The sequence below is a fragment of the Myotis yumanensis genome, unplaced genomic scaffold (assembly GCF_028538775.1).
Source record: "Myotis yumanensis isolate MYYU_CA2020_CCGP unplaced genomic scaffold, mMyoYum1.0.hap1 SCAF_5, whole genome shotgun sequence".
NCBI classification, from domain to species: Eukaryota; Metazoa; Chordata; class Mammalia; order Chiroptera; family Vespertilionidae; genus Myotis; species Myotis yumanensis.
Genome location: NW_027223756.1, coordinates 9,509,949 through 9,525,174, shown reverse-complemented (window position 1 = coordinate 9,525,174; position 15,226 = coordinate 9,509,949). Strand labels below are relative to the sequence as shown.

General features: G+C 41.3%; 1 protein-coding gene across 4 annotated transcripts in view; it reads left to right on the top strand.

The window, feature by feature from the left end:
* The window catches only part of TENM2 (teneurin transmembrane protein 2), a 1,191,402-nt gene that overhangs the window by 91,813 nt on the left and 1,084,363 nt on the right, over window positions 1–15,226 (top strand). For all 4 annotated transcript variants that reach the window (XM_070414454.1, XM_070414453.1, XM_070414452.1 and 1 more), the window contains exon 2: window positions 2,879–2,993. The gene's annotated coding sequence lies outside the window, so the exon portion shown is untranslated. The remainder of the gene's footprint in view (window positions 1–2,878; window positions 2,994–15,226) is intronic.

Sequence of the window (15,226 nt, the reverse complement as noted above, 5' to 3'; positions counted from 1 at the left end):
GCAATAAAGCATGTATCATTTGTTACTGAATATTTAATGAGTGAAATATGCTGGTTAAAAAATCATTTTCATGTATTCATTTGACAGATATTCATACTGCATATAATAAAATATGGGGTGAGTTAAATACTTTAGAAATTAGTGCATTTTTAATAATTCTACTTCACTAGTAAAAATAAACAATAACAATTAACATTTACTAAGTTCCAGTCATTGGATTCAGTGAATTATCTATGTAGTCTTTACAGCAGCCCTGAGTTAGATATTGTTCTTTTCCGTATTTTACCCAAGAAAAGGAATATAGAGGATTATGAAGTGTCTTAGATCCAAGAAAAACCTAAGGAATATAGAGGATTATGAAGTGTCTTAGATCACATAATTGTTGTTATCCCGTGTTAAAACCTACCAGTTTAACTGTGGAGCCCAGAGATTTAGTCATTACATTGTATTGAGTGCACTATATATACTGGCCATGCCAGTCTTGTTTTACATTCTAGCAGCAGGCTTTTAAATATATAATTAACATGATAGAAAATAATAACAAAGCAAGTAACATTTCTGCTGCCTAAAATTTACAGCTTTCTTATTATATTAAAAAATTTAATTTTTAAAATGAACGTGAGATCTAGCTAAAACAAGTATCTGCCTCAAGAGCAAGCCCAGCTGCAGGTCCACAGATGAAGGTTAGTGACTTGCTCGAGGCCACACAGGTGGTCAGTGGGAAGGCATATGCCCCAGGTGCTTCTACTGTTGAGGTTACTTTTATGATTTTGTACTAGCCCTAATTTTAAAAAATAAGTTTTAGATGGTGAGTCTTCTTCAAAATATTCTTGCAACTTTATTTTAGTAATAAGCTTGTTAAATTGTGGCTCTTAATTGCATTTAAAACTAATATTCTAGAGAGATTAAAGGATCAGAATTGTACAAGTGAGTAAACAGACTTGATTATAAGGACACCTAATGATTACAAGGTAGAATATAATTAAGTGCTAAAGTCGTACGACATAAAGACAATAAAGGCTGCAGACTTTCTAAGGTGGAAATCAAAGAACCCTATTGTTTTGCTGGGCTCTGATTACCACTTGAAAACTTGAAAAAAATAAAACAAAAGAAAAACAGAGCAAGTTTTCAAGAGGTCTTATAATAATGCTGTCCAGTTTCCTCAATTTGTCTTTTAAAGACACATAGTCCTGATAAGACAATTCTATATCTATCATTCTCTTATAATCAGATTATTAAAGTACCGTACTAAGCACGATAGCAGAGCAAAGAAAGCTGATGTTGTGATTCACTTTTGTTGGATGCCTACTATGTGCTAGAAACATTTCTTCCCTTATTACACAATCCTTGTGTAGTAGGTGTTTTGCCACATTCCCATTTTTCAGACAAGAAGACTGAGGTTCAGAGGGTCTTAGGAGCCTTGCATGAGGTTTTACTTATTAGTGATAGAGACATAGTTCAAATTCACATCTGCTGTGATTTAAATCCCATACTTCCCACTGTATTGTGACAAGCCCTTTGGCTGTCTGGAAGATACTAGCACCCAATATTTATTCTGTGTTACGAGGAAGCTTTGTAGAGGGCAGGAAATCTCTTCAGAGATTCCTGGTAAGGTGGAATAGAGCCATCAGTTTGAAAATACTGCTTGCCCCTTCACGGAGTGTGGCCTAGAGTGTGGTAGCTGGCAGTGACATGTATGGGAACTGCAGATGGGTTTAGCCAAACTGACACCTCTCCAGTGCACCAGAGAATGTCACACCCTACCCGCTTGGGAGATACTGATTGAGGAAGGAGTTCTTCTTTGCATGTGGAGGTACACATTCAGTGCCCAAGATAAGAATGACGAGCAAAACTGGGAAATTAGAGCCATTTGTTTTCAGTTTTTGTCATTATTTCTTTGTTGGCCTTCTATTTGCACTAACAGCGAACCCTTTGCCAACTTAAGAAATCACCCTTTGCCTTGGGCACTGCCCCAGTCTTCTGGCCAGAAGAGAAGGGAACCTAATGAATAGCAAATGTCTTACTGTGGATTCATTTAATATTTAGGCTTTTGAGGAAAAGAGGGGATGTTTACGTTTTTCTAAAGAGTTAATCATTAGGATATGAGTCCCAAATCTGTGGATGACATTTCAGACATATGGCATCGGGTTGATGGTCACAACGATGCTGATGGCAGGTGACATGTGTTGAAGGAGGACTGTGTGTCAGGCACTGTACTACGTGCTTCTGATGGGCTTGTATGTTTAATCTTCACAACATTTCTATGAAATAGGTGCTATGATGTCCCAATTTTTAGATAAAAGCTTATGTTAAAGCTTAAGACATGTGCCCAAAGCAAGTTGTGTTGGGGTTAGTGGGACTTCCCTGATATATTCCCACCTCCTATTGACCATGGTGCTGACTCCACGTATTTGAATTTAAAAGTTGGCAAAATAAATGCTCAAACTGGAGAAGCAAACTGTAAATTTTAAGATGTAGTAAATTATTTGTAAATGCACAGAGCAACCTTAAAAACTATATATTGCTAGAAAGGTGCAGTTCAACTCTTCTGCCATTCAAATACTGCGTATTTCAGTGTTTATATTATAATAGCGTCACATTTGAAGGATAAAAAAGTGGATTTACTATTGTGGTAATTTTGTATCTTAATGGTAACTATATGCAATAGTTAAAATGACTGAACTAATTAGTGTGTTTTATACCATATTTTACATTTTTCTATTGAAAGAAAATTTAAAGGGTAAGGTGTGCTATTTAGCTTCTAATTCTGATGTTTCTGCATTTTGAAGATGTATGGTTTTTATTTGCATTTTTATTCTTTTGTTTGTTTGTTTTATGTGCTCATTTGAATCTTATCTATTTTCTTTTGTCTTTTCAGCAGTCACACCAGCTTTTCATTGCCTACAAAGTCTGGCGCTTGCTTCATCACAGGGCTTTGCTGTGGAGCCCTCCAGTAACGTGCATTGAATTGGACATCGAAGATCCACATTTTGGTGAGTGGAATCACAGCTATGATTCTGTATTTTGCTCTGCCTCAAGCCACGTTTGCATTATTGACCTAAGTCCGTGGTCGGCAAACTGCGGCTCGCGAGCCACATGCGGCTCTTTGGCCCCTTGAGTGTGGCTCTTCCTAAGCCTTAGGAGTACCCTAATTAAGTTAATAACAATGTACCTACCTATATAGTTTAAGTTTAAAAAATTTGGCTCTCAAAAGAAATGTCAATTGTTGTACTGTTGATATTTGACTCTGTTGACTAATGAGTTTGCCGACCACTGACCTAAGTGCTTTCTTTCCTATGGAACACACAAAATAGGGCTTTCCCAGCTCTGCGTTGGAAAGCTGGATTTTGCTGGATTTTTTTTTTCCTTTTTTTCATTATGGACAAAAGTAATTTGCACTGTCATTTTCTCTCTCCAAAATCTGCTGTTGCCCCTGCCCTTCCCAACCCAACTGAATGATTGCAATTCTTCAGTCAGGCACCTGCCTCTTCTCTACCTGAATGGATCCCTCTCCCATGCCCCCTCCCTATCCCCTGGCTGCTATACTTCATTTCCCACACTTTTCTTATTTGCTATGTACACATGGAAATTAAAGGGGATGGTTGTGATTAGCTGGACCATAGCATCTCACTGTAGTCTGTAAAGACATTTTGGATGGAAAAGCTTGGCCCCTCGGTCTGTGTAATGTTGCTAATCAGCGCAGGCAGAAGGCCAAAAGGAGGCCAGCAGGCTTCTCCGATGCTGCTGGTAGAATCCTTTCTGCTCTTATTACCTCTGAACTGGAATTATCCGTGTATTTCTACAGCATCTAGTGCCATATATCAAATGTCCTTCTAAGTCTCTTTCTTGGGCCTCGTACATTCTTTTTATTTTTCCCCCCTCTCTAGATTTATGCTTTTTAGAGCTTGCTTTCATAGTTGTACAGGTCAAATCCTACCGAGATGGCTCATGTTGGGCTGGACAATGGAAAGGTTCTGTGAGGCCAACTGGTGCAATATGCAATTCTGATTTGGAGATGGGGCAGCTGCCTGAGCTGAAACATCTGTGACAGCACTATTTCAGTCATGTGAATAGAGAGGCCAAGGATAAGGTCTGAGAGGAGGTAGAACAAAGACTTGTAAGTGATTACGTGGATAAAGGGAAAAGCTACTGGATTAATTTTCTTCCCTTTATTAATGATTGCTAGCAGAAGCTTTCTGTCAAAATGAGGCAGTGAGTCAAGGGCAAGTCCTAGGTAGCCTAGATAGTGGGAATGGCATTAAGGGTAGAGGTGATGATGTGAACACCCTGATGAAGGGGGTGGGCTTAATACAATAATCAGACAGCCTGCTCGGAACAGTCTGTGTAGAAAGTACTTATGGAGCAGAGACTACCACGCCTGGATGGGAGTCTCCTGAGGCTCTGACGACAATTCAAGTAGATGCTGCAATAAGGTACTTGTCCTGGTGCTTGGACACACAGGGATGAATGAATGGTGTGAGCTGCTCCAGCTCCATGTTGCTGGTGAGGAAAGTGAAGTTCAGGCAACCTGTTTGAAAGCCACCTCTCCATCACAGCTAGCTGTCTGCATTTTTCTGGCTGCCGCCATGTTTCCTTAGGCATGTGGTCTGAGAGGGGAGACTCTCCTATTAGGGGCTTCTTTCTGGATTTGATTAGGCTTTGATTCTGAGAAAGGCATTTGATGTAATCATGCTCAGAACGCCTTCACTTTCTCTGAAGCATAGCTGTCGCTGGCATCTTGGGGGTCAGATCCAAACTGGATTGTGCCAGGAAAGCTTGACTTTGTTAGAACACACCTTTGACTCCAAAGTCGCTCATGCACAGGTTGGGAGCCATCCTCTCCCAGAAAGCATCCCCTGGTACCGTGTTCTGTCTTGGAAACGTGAGTCCATCGTTGCTTTTGTTCTTAAGTAAATATCACCGCGTGCTTAGGAAATCCATTATAAATGTAGAGTTGTCAATTTTGGAAGAAACAGGAGGGCGTATGGTGAAACAGACCTAAGATTCTGGCATATCCTATGCTAGCCCATCTGTCCTCTCTGAAAGCAAGTGACAGATTAGAAAATGGCACAGTTAGAGGAGGTGAGTTTGCTGAGGAAGGACCTGGAAGAAGGAAGCCTGCCATGGAGGAGGTGGGCTGTGTTGTGGATTCAAAGATGTGTTTCCTGACCTTATAATCCAACAGTTTCCCACTGGTTTCCCTCTTTCTTGCTCATAATTCTAATCTTAGCATCTAATTTAATCTTCCCATTCAGTTTTCCGGTATCGAAGGTCTTTGGTACGTGGGGGTCAGGGAAACAGGCAGGGAATAATGAGAACAGCACGTCAATGTGGGAAGAGAGAGAGAAGAGGCCACGTGGTCGTGGGAAATCGCTTCATCATAAATGCAGATCTCAGTGATCTGCCTAACACGCTGGCCTGAAATTTATTAGGGCTTCTCAGCATAATGCTCTCATGATGTTTTGTTGTCCTTCAGTTAGGGCCCACACTTTGGTAATTTACTATTGCAGCAAAATATGTTTTCAATTTTGGCTAAATAACAAGCCATTTCCTTGGGCGGGGCTTGGCTGGCAGAAAACGATCAACTGTTTGAAGTCCTTTGTGCTACCTGTTGGCATTCTCTTTTACACACTCTTGAACCTGTTTTCAAGAAATACCTACCTGTGTTGAAAGGACTCTGCAAGCCTTCTGCCCTCTGCTGTTCACCTGAGTGTCGTTTTTCAACTTTAATAGAATAAATGACACTGGCTCTGCCCAGCGATAGGAGGCTTTATACACGTAAGCCGGTGTTTGCCCAGGTTTTTCCTTTCCTCCCAGACCTTCTCTGGATTTTCCTGTCCACTTAGGCTTATGCCTGAAGTTTTCAATTCTGTTCTCTTCGCTCATAAGAGGCAGTATCCCGAGGCACACAGCTTTCCCAGCCGGGGACCGGCCTTCCACATGCCCACGGGTCTTCTTTTGCTTAATTGGAAGTCGGGTATAACATTGTTCTGAACCCAGGTTGGGTTCTAGGACATTCTTTTCTGTTTTCAACCAGGCCAGAATAAAATGCAAGATGGGATTCTCTCCTTCACTAAAAATATGCTTTTTGGTTATTCTTTTTATTATTTAAACAATGAAGATAAAAGAGAAAGAGACTTAAAAATCACAGGAAAAACACCTGATACTTCTAAAGATTGCCTTTGATAAGGGCTAAGACAGGGCTTTGTGATTTCTGATATTAAAATGAAACCCTATTTTAGGTAGACATTTTGGGAATGTCAACAGACTGATACGAAGTCTGTGTTTTCAGCAACACATCCTCAGGGGGTGAAGTGTGGATTTAATTTCCCATCGGTAGAAAACAAGTTGCTGTTTTACACTTTCCTTCCCATTTAAAGAGCTCATAGCAATTAATAGGTGCTGAATATATACGTGACCAAGTCTCTTTAAAAAATGAGAAGAACACATTTTTTCCCTCTGGTTGAAAATCCACTTCTGTGTAAGACCTGGAATTATTAGCACTGTGTTGCAAGTATTACACTGAGCTCCTTCTTCCTTTTCCTTTTTTGCCAGCATAGAAACACCCTTTCCTACTCAACAGCTAACCTTTAAGATGAGTGCATTTTGAGATTCTTTTTCCCTTACACTACATGCCTGAGTTGCCTATTAACATTGTGAGATTCGCAACAGGTTTTCTTTAAATATTTCACATCCTCGCACATAAAGCCATGCAATATTACATACTTCACAAAACATTTTCTTGGTAATTTAAAGAATGAAATAGAACTTATGGAACCAGAATTAATATATGATGCATGTGGTGTTTTAATAGAACAATTATGAAGGGACTAAAAAGTAGAAAGGAATAGTTATTAATACATGCCATGCACCACATTTAAATTATTTTTTTCTTTTAAATATAAATTAGTAATTTAACCATAAAACAAAATCATTTTAATTCTGTAAACCATGAGTCCAAGCAGTTAAATGTCTCCCTCAAGTTTGCACAGCTAAGGAGGGACAAGAATCATATGTTTTAGTCCAATCTGTTAGTCCATATACGCACCCACCAATTGAACTTTATTAGACAAGCAGAAATGTGGGATTATTCTAGAGAAGAACATACGTTTTATTATAAAGAATGTGATCTGATGAATTATAATCTGGTAAACTCACTTGTTTACAAAAGAATAGTTGGATCAAATTATGTCTCTGGCAGGTAAAATTTCAAGTTACCTGCTCAGTGTTGCAGGCTCCATCCCCAGCCCTGGTCAGGGAGCATGTGGGAGGAAACCAATAGGTGTGTCTCTCTCCATGTGTCTCTCTCACATCAATGTTTCTCTCTGTGTGTCTCTCCCCCCCCCCCCCCCCCCCTTCCACTCTCTCTAAAAATCAATGGGAAAATATCCTAGGGCTGTGGTCAGCAAACTGCGGCTAGGGAGCCACATGCTGCTTTTTGGCCCCTTGAGTGTGGCTCTTCCACAAAATACCACATGCGGGCGCACGTACAGTGTGATTGAAACTTCGTGGCCCATGCGCAGAAGTCGGTTTTCGGCCTGGGCGAGTCTATTTTGAAGAAGTACTGTTGATATTTGGCTCTGTTGACTAATGAGTTTGCCGACCACTGTCCTAGGGTGAGGATTAACAGTAAATAAATAAACAAACAAACAAACAAACAAGTTATCTGCTCAGATGGCTAAATTTTTTACTAATATTTGTGAAAAAGACTTTTAAGGTTTTTCATTCACGGAGTTTCCAAATAGCCCCCCTCCCCTTTTTTTTTCCTGATAAGAATTATCTCCCTAAAGTTTGCATTTCAGTAGATGGCTCTGGGTTCCTAGAGAAGACCAGTTAGAACATTTACATCTCAAAGGCACAGAGAAAGAATGTAAGTTCTTCCAAGAAGGGATCTTGTTTCCTAAATCCAGATCTTGTACAATATCTGCAGCCTTTTGAGTAGAAGAGGTTTGGGGGTCAGTACAAAGGACAGGTGGGCTGTGAACTGCTTCTACAGACCTAGTTTCTAGTCTCATGCAGACTTGAGTTGTAAGACAAGTGCATGTGTGTTTAATTTCTCAAGGAATCAGGTAGTGACCCGAATGATACCCAGGAGCTGGCCCAGCCATCCAGCTACATTATCCTCAGTTTGCTTCTGAATATTGAGGAGATCTTCAGCTAAGATGGAAGTTCCCAGATTCCTATATTCTAGATTTAGAGCTGCATTATTTGGTAATGTTGAGTAAGTCCTTCCACAGTGGCTTCATAATGTGCTTCTTTGCCTCTGGGCTCATTGTATCATTTTAGCTGTGAGGAAAAGGCATACAAAATAGTTTCTATCAGGTTCTGAGTATCAGCTTCTAATTTGGCAAACTTGGACCATAGAGCTACTTAACAACAACAACAAAACTAAAAAAAGAAACAACTTTTCAAATCCTTTTTTTCAGGTTTCAGCCAGGACAAACAGGAAGTACTCCTGGCAGTATTGAACAACCCCATGGACACAAGGGTGCAAAAGATACTACCTTTCCAAGACCCTGAGTGACTCCCAAAGATAAAAAGAAAGACTCAGACAATTCCCCTGAGAGCTAGCAACTCTCAGTAGGACCCTTAGCTGCAAGTGGGGTGCAACCCACATTTCTGACTGGTTATATTTTGGGGGCCTCCAACCTGATGGTTGTCAAACCACCTTATCAGGATACAAAATGAGATTAAAAAAAAAAAAAAAAAAAAGAGGCAAATAGCCATCCCAGAGAGAGAAATGGTTGATACTCGATGTTTTCTGCCTGCCAGTCTGAATTTGGAAGCACTGACTTTAGTAAGAATTCTCACCCTTTTGCCAGCTTCTGCCAGTTTTCCCAGGATCCCATCTGCAGGCTCTGGAGTAGATAGAGTGTCCCAACGGGTTTCATCCTGCTTACCAGAAACCAGAGGAGGAACGGTAATTTCCCATGTACCTTGTATAGTGAGAACCTGGCTGAAGGCGCCTGGTAAATGGATAAGCTAACCTAAGGTGGTTTAAAGTTGTCCACTGTGCCTGCTGTAACTCAAGGTTATGTTTGGTGTCCTGGCCTCGTGGCTCAGTTGGTTGGAGCATCACCCTATACACCAAAAGTTTGAGGGTTCTATTCCTGCCTGGTCAGGGTACATAACCAAGTGTGGGTTTGATTCCTAGTCAGGACATGTGCCTAGGTTGCAAGTTTTATCCCTGGCCAGGGAGTGTGTGGGAGGCAACTGATTAATGTTTCTCTCTCACATTGATATTTCTCTCACTTTCTATCTCTAAAATTAATGAGTCCTAGCCCGTTTGGCTCAGTGGATAGAGTGTCATCCTGCAGACCAAAGGGTCCAGGGTTCCATTTCAGTCAAAGGCACATACCTCTCTCTGTTGCAGGCTCCTCCATGGCCTGGACCTTGATCTGGGTGAATGCAGGAGGCAACCAATCGATGTGTTTCTCTCACATCGATATTTCTTTCTGTCTTTTCCTGTCTCTCCCACTCTCTCTAAAAATCAATGGAAAAATATCCTCGGATGAGGATTAAAAAAATAAAATAAAATTCAATGATAAAAAAAAAAATGAATCCTCAGGCAAGGATTTAAAAAACAAGATTACCTCTGGTAAGGTACACATGCTTATTCAGCCTTAAAACAAAATTGTATTCACCTGAGGCCTCACATGCAAACCAATCTAATCCTGGACCCACTCTGGTTAATGAATTGGACCCACCTGGACCCTGGGCCAGGTCCAGCTTCTAAATAGGACCTAGTCCTAGTTGAACCCTGGGCCTGTCCGGTTTCTAAGTGGGGCCCGGGTGAACTCCACGCGCTCTTCGGAGTCAGTGGGAGGGAGAAATGCTGGATCGAAGCCTGAAAGCTGGTTCAGGATGAGAAGGCTGTGGGCCAGGCGCCAGGACCTGCGAGGACCTTCCCTGTGACCTCCGGGGCCAAGAACACAGTGAGCTCAGGGGCTCAGCAGGTACCTGTGTCCAGTTGCTCGGTGCTCCTGGGGGTTGTCGGGGTGCGCCTTCGGTTTCCTCTTCTGACATCAGAACTGTTCAAAGATTGACGGGGTGCAAACTCAACATTTTAATACTTCATTTGAGCAAAATCTGAAAGGGGTCAGGAGTGCTCCACCAGCAGGAGCTCGGGGAGGGGCTGTTAGGAGAAAAGGCAGAAGCAAACTCAGGAAATGATCGAGTAGCTAAGCTTCAAGCCCCACTTGGCTGTGTGTCACCCCTTGTCCTCGGTGCCTTGAGTTTGTAACCCGGAGGCATTTTTGTTGGCTTAGAATTGGGTTGGCTTAGGTAAGCGGCCACAGCCTGGGAGCCACGTGAATCTAACGGCCTCCTTGTTTATCTAACTTCACAATGGTGATCTTCCATGATGCAGGCTTTCTTTGGATAGTCATTTTAATAAGTTGAGCAGAAGGTGGAGTGGCTAGAGTACTGGTATTCTAAGTTGAGGATTAAGCAACATCATGTTTTTAAAAGTCCATAAAGTATAAGTTACCGTCATTGGCTTTCTAGGCAAATTGTCAAAGATTTTTTTTTTTTAATATTGTCCCCCAACCTGATGGTAAATGCATGGTGTGAAGGGTCACCAATCACTATCTAGTGCTTAGAAGCTTACAATGCTATCACTTTTGAACTTAATATTACACACATATCGTTTTATGCTAAGAATCATCGTTGAACAGAAAGATGTTACTGGAAGATGTTACCTTAGGAACCATTTAAAATAAGGACAATTTGAAAACAACCTAAGTGCCTACGAGCAAGAGCTTGATTAAATAATGACATGCACAATGGAAGAAGTACTACGTAGCCCTGAAAATTGTATCTTCTTAAAGCATATGCAAGAATATGAAAATACTGTTTTTAAGAATGTATATGTAACCTGATCCTAGTACACTTAGTTTTATTTAAAATGTGATAAGCGGCACTAAGAAAAAGGAGAGAGAGACATACCATACCAGGATATGTTGATAGTGGTTATTTCTGGAAATTTGTATTTTCTTATTTATTTTTTGTGTGTGTATTTTTCTAACTTTACCACAATTTTGTGTAACTTTTAAAATTAGAAAGAAGTAAGGGAGGAGATAAGTGCTCAGATATTAAAATGTGAAATTCTTTTGGCCAAATGGAGAAGTTGTCTTGGTTGTTAAGCCATCTCTTTATCAAAGATGTGAATATCTTATTTTTATGAGCATTTAATGTCCTTGGCAGAAGGTGGTGCTGTTCCTGTGAAGCATCGTGGAGAAATAACATGAAGAGGGAAAAATAGTCTCAGATAACAAAAGATGCTCTATTTTCCTCCCTATCACTTTGATCAGAATTCACCTTCTTATGTACTGCCTGCCGCCATCACCTTTCTCGTTTTGTATAATTATTAATTTAACAGATCAGTTCACTAAATGTTCTTTGTGTGCCTTTTGGGAGGCTACAGCGTGTTAAATCCGATGTGATAGAAGGAAGTTTATCTTTCCTGCTTCCTAAAAGGTTCAATTATGTTCGAAGAACAAGTTGGATCTTTAAAAATATGAACTAAGTGATATGAAATTCAGAGGAAAGAGTTATCGTTGCCGTTATCGTTGTGGGCAGAACGCATGAGGGAAAGCATCAGAGAACCGCTGGCACAGAGTGAGCCGTGAATAATGGCTGGGGATTTGATAAGCGCACTGCAGCATAATAACAGGACTGCCTATTGAGGGCCTATTACATACCAACTACTGTGCTATCATTTCACTGCCGCCACTTCAAAACATTTGCCACAGTGTTATCCACGAATTGATATCATCTCATTTTATAGATGAAGAAAGTGAGACTTTAAACAGCCTTCTCAAGGTTAAATAGCTAATGAATGATGGCAGAGGGATGCAAATTCCATCTCTCTCCTACTCCATCTCTTTCTCCCCCACTCACTCCTCCTCCTCCTCTTCTCCTCCTTGCCGAGTCCTTATGCCAGGTGTATAATGTTATTTAATTGTCACCTCTCCAATGTTCGGTTTCTCCTGCAAATTGGTGTGAGAGCAGCTTGCCCAGCATTACAAAGTAAATGACAAAGCTGGAACAAGGTCTGTGTGACTTAGAGCTGAGGTGTGTGTGATTAGTGACTGCTTTTAAACTTGATAGCTCTTTGAGCTTGAACACATTATTCAACTTTTTAGGGCTGCAAGTTTCCACCTACAAAAGTGCTTTGCTCCTAGGCTGTTAGGGTGAGTGCTGAAAACGCTGGGCATATAGTAAGACTCTATTATTGGTTTTATTTTAATTATGAGTATTACTGTTGTCATCAGCAGTAGTAACAGCACCATTCTTATTGTTGTTACTATAGCGTTGTTACCCCCAAAAAGCAAAATGAATATCAGCAGAATTGGGAGGACAATCAGTGAGCAATAGAACAGGGAAACAGTGAAACAGAACAGTGAGGAAATTATCTTCATTTCAGGTTTCTTTGATAACATGCATCACTTCAAGAAGGGTGTCTCCATTTGATTTCCTGTGACTTTAGCAATTCTCAACCTTGATCGTTTCTCTCTGTTAACAGAAAAGACAGCACACTTGGACTCAGAGCTTTCACTGGCCAATACTGAAAGTAGCTATTAAAATAAATTTCATTTTTAAAACTAGAAAACGTTTTAAAAATGAAATTTATTTTAATAGCTACTTTCTATTCACAGCAAATGATACTTTTTAAATATGGGTCTTTTATAATTAACTTCTAAAATGGTATGTTTAAGAAACATACATTTGTCAAAATAAATAAAAATATTAAGAAATAAGGCCGATGGTATGAGACAGTGGCCACTGGAAGGTAGTGTTGGAAATACGATTGGGCCATCACAGGTTTGGCTCAGTGGATAGAGTGTCAACCTGTGGACCGAAGGATCCCAGGTTCCATTCTGGTCAAGGGCACATACTTCGGGTACAGACTCCTCCCGGGCCCAGGCCCTGGTCACGGTGCATGCAGGAGGCAACCAACCAATGTGTTTCTCTCACATCTATATTCCTCTCTGTCTTTCCTCCTCTCTTCCACTCTGTCTAAAAATCAATGGAAAAATATGTGGAGAGCGGCTACAGTGTTTGGACAGGTTCAAGCCTCGGACTAATGAGAGGGCACAGTCCCAGCTTGGAGGGCAGTGCCCTCCCAGCACAATTATAGCCAACAGCTACGGTTGTAAGCTTGAACCTATGGTCCGGACACGTGGCCCCACGTGCCTGAGTGATGTGGACTTGATAGAGTTCAGGTGCATGTAATTGAGTAGGATTGAAACCCAGGAGAATGTTGGAAACATCTTGACCACGCCCTTACTTTGCCTCGTGTAATCTGGCTATAAAATAAAGCAGCGTCCCACCCAGACCCAGATTTTATTCCCTTGTCTGTCTTTTCTCAATCCTTCACCGCTCCCTCTCAGGGTCACTGAACCTGGCTGAGCTGGCATGGCACATAAGGGGCCCTGGGGCGGAGTATGCCATGGCCGTGCCAGCTCGCCACAAAAATATCCTTGGATGAGGATTGAAAAAATATATATGATTGTGAAGTGGTGTGCTACAGGATTCTGGCAAAAAATAAACATGGAGTGAGCAAACACCAGGGAGGAGCCACTGTGACCAGGACAGAGAGTTTGCATAGAGAACTAGTGGAATAGCAGGTTGGCAAAGCTCTCATTTTTCTCATTTCACCAGGAAAGGGAGAAAACATGGGTGTACCAGGCAGCCCCGCTCTGCAGAACCTCTTCTCTAAACCAGAGCATTCAGGTGAGGGCTGCCAGTGGGTGCTTCTCTTTGCTATTTAAATTAAAGAACAGAAGCTTTTAAAATTTATTTTATATTTTAATTTTATTTTTCAGTTACAGTCTACATTTAATATTATTTTGCATTAGTATCAGGTGTACAGCACAGTAGTCAGACAATTGTGTACTTTACAAAGTCACCCCCCCCCACACCCCCCGCCCATATTTCCACTCCCGCCTGGCACCAGTCTTGTTGGAATATTTCAGTTTGACTCATGCTTTTCTCCACATGAATCTAAGCTCCTGGACAGCAGTCACTGTGTCTGCCCTCCTTTCACTAACTCTCCTGGGGCTAACCAACTGCTTGGGGGCATAATAGCTGTTCAATAAATATTTTCTGAATGAGGGAGTTGATTCTGCCCATTGAGGGTCCTTTACTGCATTTATTTTATAGGTGTGTGATTCTATCTAAAAACATTGATGGTTTTGGTGTAGAGTGAATGCATTCAAAATGTAATAGATGTAGGACCTTTAATGAGGTCAGCACTGTCACTATAAAAGTGTTTTAGAGACCCACCCACGTTGGATGACACATCCGTGGCATAAACTGAGATATTAAATCGATTCAAAAGGCCCAAAGTGCATGTTGATGTCACTCCTGTACAACTAGGAGGGGTTTCAGGAGAGGAAATGGTACTGACCACGGAGTTTTCTTAGAGGAACGAATCAGTTTTAATCGTCAGGAGTCTTCATGGTTGTCAGCAGTGGGCTGGAAAAGCATGTCAGTGGGGCACTGGGGAGCAGAGAGACTGAGCTCTGGCATAGTGACATCGCGGTCTTAACAGGACAGGAAGCAGGATGACGCACGAGACAGACATTTCTGTACTGCACTGTGTCCGTACGAGTGAGTGTGAGTGTGAGTGTGTGTGTGTGTGTGTGTTCCAATCTGCGGCTGTCAAGGGAAATTGTTTCAGAAGAGTTAACCGAAGGTTCTAGTGTAGCCCTATAGAGCTTCATCTTTATGTAAATCTCATACTGAGGGTCATCAGTTTAGAGGAGGAGATGTGAATTCAGCCATTTATAGGAAATTGTGCTGTTGTTGTGCTTCCTAATTCAGGTGTGGGAAATGCTACTGAGCCCTGGCTGGTGTTTCACAGTGGTTAGAGTGTGGGCCCATCCATTGAAGGGTCATGGGTTGCATTCCTGGTCAAGGGCATGTGCCTGGGTTGCAGGTTCCATCCCTGGCCCTGGTCCTGGCATGTGTGGAAGGCAACCAGTTGATGTGTCTTCCTCACATCCTCACATCTCTCTCTCTCTCTCTCTCTCTCTCTCTCTCTCCTTCCCTCCCTCCCTCCCTTCCTCTTACTTTCTCTAAGAATCAATGGAAAAAAATATCCTCACTTGAGGATTAACTAAAAAAATAATAAAAGGTAGTTATTTTTAAAAAAATATTTTTTGCTAAGAGATGCCACATCATACTTTTCCAAATTCACTGAACAGTGGTTTCAAGTTCA